The 17,338-nt window shown below is 37.8% G+C and overlaps 1 protein-coding gene across 3 annotated transcripts in view; it reads right to left on the bottom strand.

Moving 5' to 3' along the window:
- Positions 1-17,338, bottom strand: part of SYT1 (synaptotagmin 1) — a 634,295-nt gene that overhangs the window by 498,667 nt on the left and 118,290 nt on the right. For 2 of the 3 annotated variants that reach the window (XM_027967160.3, XM_027967161.3), the window contains exon 2: positions 4,489-4,593. The exons of the other annotated variant lie outside the window; for it this stretch is intronic. The gene's annotated coding sequence lies outside the window, so the exon portion shown is untranslated. The remainder of the gene's footprint in view (positions 1-4,488; positions 4,594-17,338) is intronic. 3 annotated transcript variants of the gene reach the window in all.

The raw sequence follows: 17,338 nt of genomic DNA, 5'->3' as shown, positions 1-17,338 counted from the left end.
TAGCATCATATGTATGTGAAAATGTTTTGAGTTCTAAATATTCAACTTATAAGTTAAACTTTTTAAATACAACCCAATTGAATTGAATGTCTGCCTGTGTTGTAAGTGTGATCTTTAAAATCATCTGAAAACCAGGAATATTTTATTGATAAAATGATTCTTATGAATTTGGAAGACAAATTATTCCAACTATTTCAGGACATGTTTACTTTATAAAGTAAGTACACCTGAAAACCTAAAGATTTTTATGATTGCCCCTTTTAACCTTTGTCTCAGTAGATTCCACAATGTAGGAAGCAAGAATTAATTTTATAGGTCAAATAGTCTCTACAGTTTTCCTGTTAAATCTCGTGTTGCTTTTTTGTGCTCATCCAGTGCCAGAGGTAATCACAGTTCAGTTCAGTTCAGCTCAGTCACTCAGTCGTGTCCGACTCTTTGCGACCCCATGAATCACAGCACGCCAGGCCTCCCTGTCCATCACCATCTCCCAGAGTTCACTCAGACTCACATCCATCGAGTCCGTGATGCCATCCAGCCATCTCATCCTGGGTCGTCCCCTTCTCCTCCTGCCCTCAATCCCTCCCAGCATCAGGGTCTTTTCCAATGAGTCAACTCTTCACATGAGGTGGCCAAAGTACTGGAGCTTCAGCTTTAGCATCATTCCTTCCAAAGAAATCCCAGGGCTGATCTCCTTCAGAATGGACTGGTTGGATCTCCTTGCAGTCCAAGGGACTCTCAAGAGTCTTCTCCAACACCACTGTTCAAAAGCATCAGTTCTTCGGGGCTCAGCCTTCTTCAAAGTCCAACTCTCACATCCATACATGACCACAGGAAAAACCATAGCCTTAACTAGACGGACCTTAGTCGGCAAAGTAATGTCTCTGCTTTTCAATATGCTATCTAGGTTGGTCATAACTTTTCTTCCAAGGCGTAAGCGTCTTTTAATTTCATGGCTGCAGTCACCATCTGCAGTGATCTTGGAGCCCCCCAAAATAAAGTGTGACACTGTTTCCACTGTTTCCCAATCTATTTCCCATGAAGTGATGGGACCAGATGCCATGATCTTCGTTTTCTGAATGTTGAGCTTTAAGCCAACTTTTTCTCTCTCCTCTTTCACTTTCATCAAGAGGCTTTTGAGTTCCTCTTCACTTTCTGCCATAAGGGTGGTGTCATCTGCATATCTGAGGTTATTGATAATTCTCCCAGCATCTTGATTCCAGCTTGTGTTTCTTCCAGTCCAGCGTTTCTCATGATGTACTCTGCATAGAAGTTGAATAAGCAGGGTGACAATATACAGCCTTGACGTACTCCTTTTCCTATTTGGAACCAGTCTGTTTTTCCATGTCCAGTTCTAACTGTTGCTTCCTGACCTGCATACAGATTTCTCAAGAGCCAGGTCAGGCGGTCTGGTATTCCCATCTCTTTCAGAATTTTCCACAGTTTATTGTGATCTACACAGTCAAAGGCTTTGGCATAGTCAATAAAGCAGAAATAGATGTTTTTCTGGAACTCTCTTGCTTTTTCCATGATCCAGTGGATGTTGGCAATTTGATCTCTGGTTCCTCTGCCTTTTCTAAAACCAGCTTAAACATCAAGGATTTCATGGTTCATGTATTGCTGAAGCCTGGCTTGGAGAATTTTGAGCATTACTTTACTAGCATGTGAGATGAGTGCAATTGTGTGGTAGTTTGAGCATTCTTTGGCATTGCCTTTCTTTGGAATTGGAATGAAAACTGACCTTTTCCAGTCCTGTGGCCCCTGCTGAGTTTTCCAAATTTGCTGGCATATTGAGTGCAGCACTTTCACAGCATCATCTTTCAGGATTTGAAACAGCTCTACTGGAATTCCATCACCTCCACTAGCTTTGTTCATAGTGATGCTTTCTAAGGCCCACTTGACTTCACATTCCAAGATGTCTGGCTCTAGATTAGTGATCATATCATCATGATTATCTTGGTCGTGAAGATCTTTTTTGTACAGTTCCGTGTATTCTTGCCACCTCTTCTTAATACCTTCTGCTTCTGTTAGGTCCAGACCATTTCTGTCCTTTATCGAGCCTGTCTTTGCATGAAATGTTCCCTTGGTATCTCTCATTTTCTTGAAGAGATCTCTAGTCTTTCCTATTCTGTTGTTTTCCTCTATTTCTTTGCACTGCTCGCTGAAGAAGGCTTTCTTATCTCTTCTTGCTAGTCTTTGGAACTCTGCATTCAGATGCTTATATCTTTCCTTTTCTCCTTTGCTTTTCACTTCTCTTCTTTTCACAGCTATATGTAAGGCCTCCCCCGACAGCCATTTTGCTTTTTTGCATTTCTTTTCCATGGGGATGGTCTTTCCTTTTTTCATGGTTCAGAAGACAGTCCTTTGTCCCTTCTAACTTCAGTGCATACTTCAGAATTTGGCATTTTAAGTTGGCAAATTGTGTCTGACATTAGGAAATTCCCTCACTAAAATCAGATAACAGAAAAAATATTCACTTACGAATAAATGTTGGTATCCTGAGCCAAAAGGTTTTACTTAGTTGTACCAGTAGATTATCTTTTGAAAGTTTGACCCCCACAGGAGTTATCTCAGTGAAAAGTGTAACAAAAGTACAGACTGGAATTCTTAAAGAAATGTTGTTTGTTAGACATATCTGATATTGAAAGAATGACTTGACATTTGAAAATTTCGTAAAACTAGATCCAAGTGTGAAAATAATAATGGTACAAATATGAATTTAATACACTTTACTATCACAGAGATCATGTACTATTTGGTGACAAATGTTTATCTCCTTAACATCTTTACTATTTAGTTTTTAATTTCAAAATGTTTAAGACTCAAATGAAAGGAAAAACAGTCTAAAATCCTTTGCACAGTCCTAGGAATTAAAAATATGTAGGAAAAATAAAAATCCTACTTCGTTTTCAATATATTCATGTCAATTACATGACTATAGCTTTACAACGTTTTCCTCTTGTCTGTCTCCTTGCTGCCATATTGAAGAGTATTGCAGTGCTCTGAGATGATCTGATGTACATATTGAAAATGCTGATTCTAGAGCCCATTACCAAAGATTCATATCGAATGTAGGAAGAGATACTTTCTTAGGTTTGCTTCAGGCTACATTTTGAGATGTTTCTCAAAATATTTGCAGAGTAGAAGATGAAACTGTTTCTAAAAGGCATCAAAGTAGAAGGGAACAAAATGGAAATATTTTAAGAACTGTATGGTGAGAACCACACTGTCAGAACAGCAGCAGTGTCTTTCATTATATAATGATTGAGATAACCATTATATATTCACAGTGACAATTATTACCTAGGAAACTACTTTTGAGTCCTGGTAATATGCAGTTTCAGAGTCACTTCATTTGTTTTAATAATCTATGTAGGGAAATCGTAAAAATTAGAAAAAAAATGTTTCAGCAGTTACAGTGATCCTATAAAATCATACTGCATTAGAGATAGGAGAAAATTCTAGTATTGTAATGGTTAATTCCCCAAAGGTGAAGAACTGTTTTATAACACAATCCTACTGGACAGATTTATTTAATAAGGTGATGAATTTGTAGGAGTATACCATTGTTTTATTTGTGTGTGACTTTAGTATTGGAGACCTACTGTAGCCAACTTCCTTAGGAAGAAAAAACTAAGATGCAAATAGAAGAATAAAGCCCAAGATACAGCCTCATACTGTAATATTATTTCCCCTGTATACAATGAGAATCATGTGAAAGGTGATTCTTTAGAAATCCAAAACTTCAGTAACATGGTATTCCCAGTAATAATAAGTGAGATAATTTAATCACCTCCAATTTACTTCAGAGAATCTTGTTTATGACTAGTGAAAGGGTGTTAGACATGACAGACCAAAGAAGCAATTTGATTGGTTAATGAAGAGTCTAAGAATGATAATTGAATTTGCTGGAATTCATTAGTTAGGACATTCAAGCAGACACTTTGCAACTGCAATTATGAACTCTAACATAGGTAATAGTCACAATATGATGTATGTTCTTCATTGTTGAATTTGGCTTACAGGAAAGAGTAAGACATAGAGTGGCACAAAGAAACATCAGCCTGAGACAAATTCTGCCTCCACCCCCTCCCCTTACCCAATACTGTTGCTAAAATCCCATCTGAATAGCAGGGCACAGAAGCACAGAGGCAGATGCTATGGCATATTCTTTCAGAATGCAAGGCTGCTCAAGATCATCTACAGATAATGAACCATGACAACTTTGGATCTGATAAAGTACAGAATGAAATGGGAAAAGGCAACAACGTCATAGAGGTGGCCAGGGCTCCATCAACTAAACTAGCACATCAAGGACATTAATACCTAGTAGTAATTTCAAAAGATATGAACAATACTATTTCCTTTACTGCCAAAAAATATTCATTTGAAATAAGAGACACTGTCCTATAATTTTCCATACAAATGCATTTTCTTCCACATATCACAAGATAATCAACAAAAGATATCAAGGTTTCTTTTTCCATGTACCTTAGACAGCTGCAGTGCAGTGTCCAGGAATGACAGGTGACTGGTCTTCCAATCTGAAGGCAGGTGTTTGTCAAGCTCTTGCTAGTTCTCGTTTTCTTGGTTTTCCTTGAGAGAAAGAATTAAAACATTCAGAAAAATGCTGGCCTGCAACTCTGTACTCGCCTTCGCTACTGTGTATATAGACTTTCGCAGAGGCAACCCATTCATTACACACATCCAGCTCTAGCTTCCTTAATTCCCAGTTGCATTAGGTGCTCCAGGCTAAGAACCAAGAAGTATGAATCATGCAGACATACAGAAAAATCTAGAAGAAGAAATGTTTCAAGAAAACAACTTTTTCCATTATTCTAGAAGGGGAGTCAAAAAGAATCTTGCTGCGATTTATGTCAAGGAATGTTCCTACTTCCAGGGCAGGGAGAGAGATGCTGATGTAGAGAGTACTATTACTGACATGATTGTTCATTTTAATATCATGTTAACACGATTTCAAATTTAAAAACACTAGACCCTTGTGGACACAGGGGGAAAAGAAGAGGGTGAGACAAATGGAGAGAATAGCACTAACATATATATACACACTACCATACGTAAAACACAGAGCTAGTGAGAAGCTGCTGTATAGCATGAGTGGCTTACTTGGCGCTCTCTGATAACGCAGAGAGGTGGGTTGTAGGGTGGGAGGGGGGATCAAGAGCGAAGGGATATATGGATACATATAGCTGACTCACGTGTTGTACAGCAGAAACTAACACAATCTTGTAAAGCAATTATACTCCAATTAAAAAAAAAAAAAAGAAAAGAAAGCAACTTTCCCCCTATTTCTTCCAACATAGCCTGTTCCATAGCACCGCTCCGTAGAGGAGAAATAGCATGTGCTGCCACAGAAGGCACCCAGAGGAATTACCTCCTGCGGGGAATTATCTCTAAGCAATCCACACTTTGTTTTGCTAACAAGACTCCTTGTTAGGATACTGGAGTGCTATTCTTCTCTGGCAGTGTTCCCCCACCTTTTAGAATTATTGAAAAGCTAACTGAGTCTATTTTGATTTGTGAATCTCTTTGTAAGCAACAGCGGCTGCAACCATGCTAATAAAAAGGAAAGGCATGGCTATTTACCTTAGGAAGGACACTGCAATACTGCACGTACGAAAGCATTTGAGTTGTGGAGGAGGTCTATCAAATATTTTCTTAGTTCCCTTCCTTCCCTGCCTCTTTTATCCTTTTCTCCTCCCTCCTTTCTTTCCAATCCTTCCCCCCCATTCTTTCCTTCTCCTTTTATTCTGTTTAATACACTTTTTATTGCATTTATATATTCTCAGAAAGAACAACCTATCTTATATTTGAGATTTTTGAATAATGATTTTAGAATATGAAATCTCAAAAGTAAAGTAGCAGAACTCATTCACACATATGGACACACACAGGGAGGCTTTAAGTTATCAGCTGCATCTTGTAGCTCCGATTAAGAATGGAGGTTCTGCTGATTCCAGCGGCTCTGATACTTATCAGACCATTCTGCTCTCTTTACCATTAGAGTTTCAGTTCTCTGGAGAATGTTAACATGGAAATACCCTGTTATTTGAGGATTCACGTTTCCTACTACCAGTTAAATGAATACACAATCCCCTACAGCTTTCCTTATATTCTGACTAGCATTTTATAGTTCCTCTGCCATTATTAAGGAGTCCTCTTTGCCAACTGATGGACCAGAATCGGTCTGTCTTACATCCATGTTGGAAAATCTTTTGGGGGTTTCCTGGGTTTGTGAAAACCTTAGTTGTTGGTTTCAAGGAAAAGAAGATGCATAAGAGAACGAAACTCCTTAAGTGGCTTCTGAGCTCCACTTTGCCTGGCTGAGACAGACAAGGGAAGGTTGACTTCAGCTCATGCTGTTCCCATTATATTTAACAAATATTAATTGAAAGTCTACTGTGGACAATTTGTTTTTGTTGGCGAGGTAGGTCTCATGATAAAAAAATGGGACAAGATACTTTCTTGCCTCTGAAAGAACTGGAGAGACAGATGAGAATATAAACTATTATGACAAATAGGCTAAGTGCCACAGTGGAGATTTAGGATATGGTAGGCATTGATAAATGATTCTTCAGCCCTCAAGGATAATTCCAAGATCTCATTTGGAAAAATGTAGAAAACACTAGTGTGTGTTTATGCACATTGATGTGGGTGCCCGCCACTCATGTGAGGTGAGGGGATGGAATAATAAAGTCCAGATCTACATTGCTCTCTGCAATGATTTATTAGTTTACCCAACTGTAGCTTTTCACAATTGCATCTTCTTTGCAACAATGCTTCCAAGCATAAAATGGCTTTTCTTATCAGAAAGCATTAAAAATCTCTCTCCCATGGTTACAAGTCCCAGAAAGTATCTGATTTCTCAGAGCACAGTCCCTGGAGTCACTTTCTAAATGTTGGTGAGAATACGTGAGTTAGTAATATACACCCATTTTGGAAGCCAAATAGCAAAGATTAAAAAACATCTGTCTTTGGGACTATGAGCCTATAAGCAAGCAGTAGACTTCCAGCAGAGTCTGGGGCAGGAACAGTGTATAACACAGATTTAAAAACAAAAGATTCAACTAGAATCATTTAGCTCAGTCACATAGTTTAACAGGATATTACCAACTCCCATCAGAACCTACTTTACAATGTGTTACATAAAACCATGTGTTGTAAACCTAAGACAATTTTGATGAAAATTATTTCTCTTAGAAGCAATTTTCTAAACGCTTATTCATGTCAGGCAGGGTGCAAGAGAGTGAGTGCTCACTGGCAAGCAGACAAACAGCTTCCTCTAGTGTCCGCCACACCTCAGCCCACAGAGCTTGCAGGCTAATGAAAGAGAGAGATGATAAAAACATACACACAGGGTATGTATGATACACACTTTAAATGTATTTAAATTTATTATTTCCAAAAGGTAAAGATGCTGGGAGAGTGAGAGCGGGGGCGATTCACCCAGAATTGGAGTCCTTACAGAAATCACATCTAGGAATTAGCTGGATTTGCAGGTAGGGTGGGGTCAAGGGGTAGATTCAAGGTAGAACAATACAAGCTCAAGTTGTGATGCAGAAAGGAGCTTCCTGTGTTTGAGGAACAAGGACAAGAGAAAAGGTCAGTGTGGTTGTAATGTAGTGAGTATGGAGAGGCGCGGAGGGTGTCAGCCTGGAGGCAGGCATGGGGCAGCCTCTGCTCACGATGTGAAGAACCATGGAAGCCACTGAGGCATCAAACCCCTTTAGCTACTCTTTGGATAACAGACTGAGTTGGGGGTATTTATTACTATTAAAATTTGTTTTCTTTTACCTATTCTTAGGAGTAACATTTATTGCATTGATTTAAAAATTAATTTTCTGACTTGCTGATGTTTAATAGGTCTAGGTAGATTTGTACTCTTAACTTCTGATTAATGTAATTTTCTTCCTAGCACTTATCATTCCATACATGTTTGTCTGTTTCTTCCTCTCACCACCACCATCTCTTCAAATATCTGTAAGAATTAGTTGTTGTTTTTTTTTTTTTTTTTCAGTTTGCCTAGAATATCATTTGGCTACTGCTCTACATAACAGTAGCTCAACAGATACATGTTGAATCTACAAACGAATAGGTAAGTTAGAAAACTGTCTCCCAGTGCTAGCAATCATTTACTATTATTTTTATCCCAAAGTTACTTTCTTATGAGGTCAACTTTGCATGGTAAAGAGGAGTCTCTTAGACTAATAACATTGCTCCTGGTGATTCATCATTAAAAACAATATTTATAAACATAAAGACAGCTCGTGCAATTCAGTAACAAAACAAACAAACAATCCAATCGAAAACTGGGCAGAATACCCAAGAAAACATAAAGATGCACCAACAGACACATGAAAAGATACTCAACTTTGCTAAGTATCAGAGAAATGCAAATAAAAACTACACTGAGGTATCATCCGAAGCCAGTCAGCATGGCCATTATCAAAAAGTCGACAAATAACAAGTGCTGGAGAGGATTTATAGAAAAGGGGCTCCTCCTACATTGTTGGTAGGAACATAAACTGGTGCAGCCAATACAAAAAGCAATATGGAGGTTCCTTAAAAAAAGCTAGAGTTGCCATATGATGTGGCAATATACTGGGTATATATCTGGAGAAAGCATTAATGTGAAAAGTTTCCAGCACCCCCAATGTTCATGGCAGCACTACTTATAATGGCCAGGACAACAAGGAAGCAACCTAAAGGTCCATCAGCAAATGAATGGATAAAGATGTGGTATATAGATATACAATGGAATACTATACAGTTGTAAAAAGTAGGGAACTTATGCCATTTGCAGCAACATGGATACCTAGAGATTACTATACTAAGTGAAGACAAACAGAGAAAGACAAACATCATATCTCTTATATATGAACCATAAACTATGATACGAATGAACTTATTTAAAAACTAAAAATAGACTCAGACACAGAAAATGAATTTACAGTTACCAAAGAGGGTGGGGAAGGGATAAATTAAGAGTTTTGGATTAGCAAGTACAAAGTACTATATATAAAACAGATTATAACAAGGTCCTACTGTATAGCACAGGGAACTATATTCATTATTCTGTGATAAACCATAATGGGAAAGAATATGAAAAAATATATTAATATATGTGTATACATATATATGTATACACTATACATATTCAATATACAAATTGAATCACCTTGCTATACACCAGAAACTAACACCACATGGTAAGTCAACTATATTTCAATTTAAAAAAGGGTATTTATAATTGTAGCTTATGGAAAACGTAAGTAAACCAATTTGGCAAAACAAATGAATATAAAAGATAAGGATGAGTAAGTTAACTTGAAAGCAAAATACATTTTGTCTTAATGTGCTTCTTTTAGACATTCAGTTCAATCATTTTAAGATTAGACACAATTATTTTTCAGCAAATTATCTTGATATTTTCACAAAATTCTAAATCCTTTTAGTTATTATCAATTTAGAGATAAAGATAAAAGACTCTCTGGGGCTATCTATTTGATGGGAACTTATCTGGACTTCCCTCAGAGCTCAGTTGGAAAAGAATCCACCTGCAATGCAGGAGATGCTGGTTCAATTCCCTGGTTGGGAAGATCCACTGGAGAAGGGATAGGGATACTCACTCCAGTATTCTTGGGCTTCCCTTGTGGTTCAGCTGCTAAAGAATCTGCCTGCAATGCGGGAGACCTGGGTTCCATTCTTGCATTGAGAAGATAAAAAGGAAAGGCTACCCACTCCAGTATTCTGGCCTGGAGAATTCCATGGACTATATAGTCCATGGGGTCACAAAGAGTGGGACATGACTGACGAATTTCATTTTCACTTTAGAGGAATTTAACAAATATATCTACTTTAAATTTCATAATATTAAAAGGTTATATTTTTATGATACAGATGAATTCATAAAAGCCTAGAGATAAAAAATCTAATAAATTACAAATTTTAATAGACATCTCCCACAGAGTGAGATGTTTAATTTATCAATTACTGTCTTCTGTGGAACACATGTACTATAAATTTCACCAGGTTAGATACACACTGTTTTAATATACTAAATAGCTTAAATAATCGAAAGGAATGTGCTTAAGCTAAAGTTTTCCAAGAAAAAGCAAAAGGTTATTTGGTTATGAGCCCCTTGATTTTTACTTATGTATGCTGATTTTTTATAGTGTAATTTAAAAAGGTTAATTTGAGTACTGCTTTAATATGGAAAATTAATGTTACAGTAGTCAGTGTAAGTTAAATGGCTCAGTGAATCTAGGTAAAGAAAATATAAATGACTAGTTTATGATGCATTGCTTCAGATTTTACTTTGTATATAAATAGATCATAGACAATATACCGCAGAATTACCCAAGACACAAAAATGTAAAGAATGATTACATTTGAATGTCCTTACGCCAAGATGCCCTGCAAGATAATTGCATGGAAAAATCTTGTTCGTGATGTGCAAAGGCAAAACATAGGAGAGAAGGGAGAAGGGAGAGTTAGGCTCTCAACTGCACCCAAATTTTTCCCTGTTAAAGAAATAACAAGACAAAATGTTTGCAAACTATATAAGAAACACAGAATGCGAAAGGACTTAAGGAATTATCTAGCCCTTGATTTCATTACCTGTTGGACTGCAAACCCCTAAAATAGTAGATAAAATTACAGGTATTTATGTATTTGTGCATTTTCAGCAGCTTCTCTAAAGGAGTTGGTGATAAAATGTTGATAAAATGTTTAGAAACAGAGATTCACCTGCCCAAGTACTCATGGCTTAGTACTAAGTACTACATTGGTAGCTCAGTAGAAGCTGTGATTTGTCTCTTTTGATTCTCAGTCCAGTGAATAGAAGTGCCTTTTTCATTACTGACATATTTCCTTGCTATAAAACATAGTCCAAGTCAAACCAACATAGCAATTTACTTCTAAGTATAGAATGTTAACAACAGCATAAAATACTTAGAAAAACAAGTTTTTTCTTTATTATTAGAATTAAAATTTATTTGGATTTTTTTAAAAGCAAAAAAAAAAAAAAAAAGGCCAAGGGAGAATTTCTTTACCATGTTGATCAATATAGGATAAAAGCTAAAAATAATTTTATAATATTTCTGTGTAAATTGATCAGAATAATGGAGTTTGAAAGCGCTGGCCCTCTTGTTTGATTTAATCCACAAAACAATGCATCTGCTTTCATCTTTTTCTTTTGAAAATTTCAACATAGACTACACCATGAATTTTAACAATCTGTTTTTGTTCAATTGAATGTCTTCAGTTTCTCTACTCCTTTGTTAGTGAGGACAAATGAAATATATATCTTTTTTTCTTTTGCAAATGAATATGTTTCATTTTTTCTTTTGTAAATGTGTTTTCAAGTTTGATTTTAAATTATTCAAAAGAGATTTGGATCTCATCATAATATAAATTTATTTAGGAAAAGAATCTGGTCTAGAGATCTGCTGAAACTTCTATAGTCCACATCATTTATACTTTTATGCCATGAACTACTGTTGACCATGATTGCTGCTGCTGCTGCTGCTAAGTCACTTCAGTCGTGTCCGACTCTGTGTGACCCCAGAGACGGCAGCCCACCAGGCTCTGCCATCCCTGGGATTCTCCAGGCAAGAACACTGGAGTGGGTTGCCATTTCCTTCTCCAATGCATGAAAGTGAAAAGTGAAAGTGAAGTCGCTCAGTCATGTCTGACTCGTTGCTACCCAATGGACTGCAGCCTACCAGGCTCCTCCATCCATGGGATTTTCAAGGCACGAGTACTGGAGTGGGGTGCCATTGCCTTCTCCGGTTGACCATGGTTAGTGGTATACTAATTACTAGACAACACACTAACAACACCAGCAACTTTGACCACTGTGGGAATTTAGGTGAACTCTGATCTGAAGTGCAATTTTGTAAAAGCTACTGGGAGAACAGATTTATATATATATATATATATATATATATATATATATAATATGAGACTCAGGTCAGTTCAGTTGCTTAGTCATGTCTGACTCTTTGTGACCCCATGAATCGCAGCAAGCCAGGTCTCCCTGTCCATCACCAACTCCTGGAGTCTACCCAACTTCATGTTCATCGAGTCGGTGATGCCATCCAGCCATCTCATCCTCGGTCGTCCCCTTCACCTCCTACCCCCAATCCCTCCCAGCATCAGAGTCTTCAAATGAGTCAACGCTTCTCATGAGGTGGCCAAAGTACTGGAGTTTCAGCTTCAGCATCAGTCCTTCCAATGAACACCCAGGACTGGGCTCCTTTAGGATGGACTGGTTGGATCTCCTTGCAGTCCAAGGGACTGGCAAGAGTCTTTTCCAACACCACAGTTCAAAAGCATCAATCCTTTGGCACTCAGCTTTCTTCACAGTCCAACTCTCACATCCATACATGACCACAGGAAAAACCATAGCCTTGACTAGACGGACCTCTGTTGGCAAAGTAATGTCTCTGCTTTTCAATATGCTATCTAGGTTGGTCATAACTTTCCTTCCAAGGAGTAAGCGTCTTTTAATTTCATGGCTGCAGTCACCATCTGCAGTGATTTTGCAGCCCTCCGAAATAAAGTCTCACACTGTTTCCACTGTTTCCCCATCTATTTCCCATGAAGTGATGGGACCAGATGACATGATCTTAGTTTCCTGAATGTTGAGCTTTAAGCCAACTTTTTCACTATCCTCTTTCACTTTCATCAAGAGGTTTTTTAGTTCCTCTTCACTTTCTGCCATAAGGGTGGTGTCATCTACCTATCTGAGGTTATTGATATTTCTCCTGGAAATCTTGATTCCACCCCACTAAAGACATGTAATTTATTTTATGCTGTTGATTCAGTCACAGCCTCAATTTATTACAATAACTTTAAGCATATTACAATCATTCTTAGGTTGAATAAGCCAAGAAATTAACATTTTATTCTGCACAGCTCAAGTTCTAGCAGACTTTCTTCCATGTATGAGTAGAACAAGGAAAGAATGAGAAAGAGTGAGAAAGAGGAAATTCATAGTCGAGGTTACAAATCTAGAGACATAAAATGTTAGAATCAGCACAACACCAATATGTTTTTAGATGTTCTTTAGTTGTCTGTTTCAAGAGTACTCTTTCAATAAGATATTCAAAGAAGCATAATAAAAATGTGTGCTATTAAACACGCTTGAACTTTTTTTTTAGTTTTTTATTTTTTTAAATTTTAAAATCTTTAATTCTTACATGCATTCCCAAACATGAACCCCCCTCCCACCTCCCTCCCCACAACATCTCTCTGGGTCATCCCTATGCACCAGCCCCAAGCATGCTGCACCCTGAGTCAGACATAGACTGGCGATTCAATTCTTACATGATAGTATACATGTTAGAATGCCATTCTCCCAAATCATCCCACCCTCTCCCTCTCCCTCTGAGTCCAAAAGTCCATTATACACATCTGTGTCTTTTTTCCTGTCTTGCATACAGGGTCGTCATTGCCATCTTTCTAAATTCCATATATATGTGTTAGTATACTGTATTGGTATTTTTCTTTCTGGCTTACTTCACTCTGTATAATTGGCTCCAGTTTCATCCATCTCATCAGAACTGATTCAAATGAATTCTTTTTAATGGCTGAGTAATACTCCATTGTGTATATGTACCACAGCTTTCTTATCCATTCATCTGCTGATGGACATCTAGGTTGTTTCCATGTCCTGGCTATTATAAACAGTGCTGCGATGAACATTGGGGTACATGTGTCTCTTTCAATTCTGGTTTCCTCGGTGTGTATGCCCAGCAGTGGGATTGCTGGGTCATAAGGCAGCTCTATTTGCAATTTTTTAAGGAATCTCCACACTGTTCTCCATAGTGGCTGTACTAGTTTGCATTCCCACCAACAGTGTAGGAGGGTTCCCTTTTCTCCACACCCTCTCCAGCATTTATTGCTTGCAGATTTTTGGATCGCAGCCATTCTGACTGGGGCGAAGTGGTACCTCATTGTGGTTTTGATTTGCATTTCTCTAATAATGAGTGATGTTGAGCATCTTATCATGTGTTTGAACTTTTAAATAGTGTGAAATAATATTTATATTGTTACAATTATTTATAACTATTTTATTTATCCCACTTCTGACAGGCCCGTTTTTGGGCTTCCCTGAATCCACCTGCAATGCAGGAGACCCCGGTTCAATTCCTGGGATGGGAAGATACCCTGGAGAAAGCAATAGGCTACCTACTCCAGTATTCTTGCACTTCCCTTGTGGTTCTGCTGGTAAGGAATCTGCCTGCAATGTGGGAGACCAGGGTTCGATCCCCAGGTTGGGAAGATCCCCTGAAGAAGGGAAAGGCTACCCACTCCAGTATCCTGGCTTGGAGAATTCCATGGACTGTATGGTCCATGAGGGTCCCAAAGAGTCTGACACGACTGAGAGACTTACACTTTCACTATTTTACTATAAATCCAATTTAAGAAAAAATGATAAAATTGAAATAAAAAGACAAACCTGTATGAAAAAAGGTTTTTTTGAGTTATATTTACAGTAAAGGCCTGAATTGAACTTTCACAGTCTTATTTTTTTGTTAACATTGGGTTCTAATTTTAGAACTTTCTAGTTATAATTCTCAATTCCTTTATCTAAAATTAGAGATACCAAGGGAACATTTCATGCAAAGATGGGCTTGATAAAGGACAGAAATGGTCTGGACCTAACAGAAGCAGAAGATATTAAGAAGAGGTGGCAAGAATACATGGAAGAACTGTACAAAAAGATCTTCACGACCCACATAATCATGATGATGCGATCACTAATCTAGAGCCAGACATCTTGGAATTTGAGGTCAAGTGGGCCTTAGAAAGCATCACTACGAACAAAGCTAGTGGAGGTGACAGAATTCCAGTTGAGCTATTTCAAATCCTGAAAGATGATGCTGTGAAAGTGCTGCACTCAATACGCCAGCAAATTTGGAAAACTCAGCAGTGGCCACAGGACTGGAAAAGGTCAGTTTTCATTCCAATTCCAAAGAAAGGCAATGCCAAAGAATGCTCAAACTACCACACAATTGCACTCATCTCACACGCTAGTAAAGTAATGCTCAAAATTCTCCAAGCCAGGCTTCAGCAATACATGAACCGTGAACTCCGATGTTCAAGCTGGTTTTAGAAAAGGCAGAGGAACCAGAGATCAAATTGCCAACATCTGCTGGATCATGGAAAAAGCAAGAGAGTTCCAGAAAGACATCTATTTCTGCTTTATTGACTATGCCAAAGCCTTTGACTGTGTAGATCACAATAAACTGTGGAAAATTCTGAAAGAGATGGGAACACCAGACCACCTGACCTGGCTCTTGAGAAATCTGTATGTAGGTCAGGAAGCAACAGTTAGAACTGGACATGGAACAACAGACTGGTTCCAAATAGGAAAAGGAGTACGGCAAGGCTGTATATTGTCACCCTGCTTATTTAACTTCTATGCAGAGTACATCATGAGAAACGCTGGACTGGAAGAAACACAAGCTGGAATCAAGATTGATGGGAGAAATATCAATAACCTCAGTTATGCAGATGACACCACCCTTACGGCAGAAAGTGAAGAGGAGCTAAAAAGCTTCTTGATGAAAGTGAAAGAGGAAAGTGAAAAAGTTAGCTTAAATCTCAACATTCAGAAAACGAAGATCATGGCATCCAGTCCCATCACTTCATGGGAAATAGATGGGGAAACAGTGGAAACAGTGTCAGACTTTATTTTGGGGGGCTCCAAGATCACTGCAGATGGTGACTGCAGCCATGAAATTAAAAGATGCTTACTCCTTGGAAGAAAAGTTATGACCAACCTAGACAGTATATTCAAAAGCAGAGACATTACTTTGCCAACTAAGGTCCGTCTAGTCAAGGCTATGGTTTTTCCAGTGGTCATGTATGGATGTGAGAGTTGGACTGTGAAGGCTGAGCGCCGAAGAATTGATGCTTTTGTACTGTGGTGTTGGAGAAGACTCTTGAGAGTCCCTTGGACTGCAAGGAGATCCAACCAGTCCATTCTGAAGGAGATTAACCCTGGGATTTCTTTGGAGGGAATGATGCTAAAGCTGAAGCTCCAGTACTTTGGCCACCTCATGCAGAGTTGACTCATTGGAAAAGACTCTGATGCTGGGAGGGATTGGGGGTAGGAGGAGAAGGGGACGACAGAGGATGAGATGGCTGGATGGCATCATGGACTCGATGGACGTGAGTCTGAGTGACCTCTGGGAGATAGTGATGGACAGGGAGGCCTGGAGTGCTGTGATTCATGGGGTTGCAAAGAGTCAGACATGACTGAGCTACTGAACTGAACTGAATTGCAAAGAAATATGTATAATAAATAATAATTCTCTAGTATTGCTATTGTGAGGACTGGATAAATTAATTCACTTGAAATAGCACTAATAAGTCTTGTTGGGTTGACTAGTGTTAATGTTACCATTACTGCCATTATTACCCTTTTTAACAAGAAGTTAACACAATTTCAAATTTAAAAACACTACAGCCTAAAGGTTCCCATTCTTGAGTGCTGAAAGAACATATAATTATGGTATATTGGAATGCATGTCACTGTGTTGATTGCTAATCATAGTTTTTTTATGCACATAATGTATTTCCCTATCTGGCCTCTAAGTCTCTTCAGGAAAAGAACTGTCTTATTAATTCATTTTTCTTTTTCTCTTGTTGTCAATCTCTTCTTTCTTCTCTCCTTTATATCACTATATTTGTAGAGCACCTGCTTTGTGCTAGACACTTCTGTAGGTCTGAATTTACAGGAGCAAGTAAGGCAGATCAACTCTATCTTCATGTTGCCTAGGTTCTTGTAAAATTCAGTTAATACTCTGTTACTACTGTATTTGCTAAATTCTATATCAGTGCAAATATTAGAGCTCCAAGTAAAAAATTTAAGACATGAACAAATATATACATAGTAAACATTTTAGAAAATCTATTTAAAATTTAAGAAATTTTAAAAGGTGCAAATGTTCATTAAAAGGCGACAAAAATCATGAAAAATTAACTACAATAATGAAGATTCTATGTTATTATCATGTAAACATGTTCAAACTTTTTTATGTAAATAGAAACTAAATGAACCAGGTTATAGCTGAGTCACAATAGAAACTTTTATAATTTACAAAAGAGGCTTTCTACTTTGATGAGAAAATAGTCTATAAATAAACAAATAAATTTAATTATAAAAATATGGTGTAATTTATAGAATAAGATTATTTTGAGCAAAGTGCTCAGTCACAGGTTTTTGGATAACACTGTCACTGTTAGAAGAATCCATATATGAGAAAACCCAGACTTAAGAAAGTACAATGCAATAGGATTAGAA

Source organism: Ovis aries, chromosome 3 (genome assembly GCF_016772045.2).
Source record: "Ovis aries strain OAR_USU_Benz2616 breed Rambouillet chromosome 3, ARS-UI_Ramb_v3.0, whole genome shotgun sequence".
Classification (NCBI taxonomy): domain Eukaryota; kingdom Metazoa; phylum Chordata; class Mammalia; order Artiodactyla; family Bovidae; genus Ovis; species Ovis aries.
The sequence above is the reverse complement of the archived record's forward strand: the minus strand, read 5'-3'. Positions and strand labels throughout refer to the sequence as shown.